The sequence below is a fragment of the Asparagus officinalis genome, chromosome 9, assembly GCF_001876935.1.
Source record: "Asparagus officinalis chromosome 9, Aspof.V1, whole genome shotgun sequence".
NCBI classification, from domain to species: Eukaryota; Viridiplantae; Streptophyta; class Magnoliopsida; order Asparagales; family Asparagaceae; genus Asparagus; species Asparagus officinalis.
The window spans coordinates 63,216,528-63,217,520 of NC_033802.1; the positions used below are offsets into that span (position 1 = coordinate 63,216,528).

The 993-nt window shown below is 26.5% G+C and overlaps 1 long non-coding RNA gene across 1 annotated transcript; it reads left to right on the forward strand.

Moving 5' to 3' along the window:
* Window positions 366-743, forward strand: LOC109823908. Its single transcript, XR_002242503.1, has 3 exons — window positions 366-385; window positions 477-576; window positions 648-743. It is a non-coding gene; the product is annotated as an uncharacterized LOC109823908 (long non-coding RNA).

Below are 993 nucleotides of genomic sequence, written 5' to 3' on the forward strand. Positions count from 1 at the left end.
GCAGTTTTTTGTTTTATTCTTCCTAGTTGTTTTCGTAATTGATTTTTCAGTTCATATACTGAATATCTGATGTACAAATACTTTCCATTTGGTAAATGAATATATTTCTTCATTGACCAAAAAAAAACTGTATTATAATTTTTATATTATCTTAATATGTTCTAAAATTTTCTCTCGATAACACATTTAAATTGTTTAATATCAAAATAGCATAAAAATTAATTCAATGTCGTTAACATTCTAACGATTAGAATGTTCTAATATGACTCTCAGTAGCTTGTGTTTGATTCCGAAATAGATTATCATTTAACAATAAAATAAATAAATAAGGTAAAAAGTTAAGATGCATTTTATAAAACCCAAATGAAAGATGCAACAAAAATTAGTAAGTACTTACAAACTTCTTACTTAAATCTTCAATACAAAATGAGACATTAATCTACAGAATCATAATCTTTTTATTAAATCACTTGCAGATATTCTTGCAATAACAACTAATGTTAAGCCGGCGATCAACTATATTACAAGACACAACAAACCAGACACTAGGAGGGAAATCACGCTTATGGATATGAGGTATATTCATGTTACTTATTTCCAATATCATAAGAGAAAAAATATTAATGTTCTTTCTTTTTCATATGCAGTGGAATGCCAATGCGTGCAACTTTATTTGGAGATTTAGCTACAAATGAAGGATCAATTCTTGAAGCAGAAATCAAATATAAGCCTGTAATAGCATTATCAGATTTTAAAATTTCTATACATCAAGGTACATAAATTATTGCTGAAATTCTTATTAAATATAGCTAAACATACAATTACTCCTATAATTTTCTCATTTTTGCTGGGGATACAAGCATATCGTCGCAAATTATTTCAACATTCTGCATCAACCTAAAAATAGAACTAGCTATCGAATTAAGGGAATGGTAAGCAGAACAAGTATACTTTAATATAACCCAATAATGGAATATTATTATTTTTTTAATA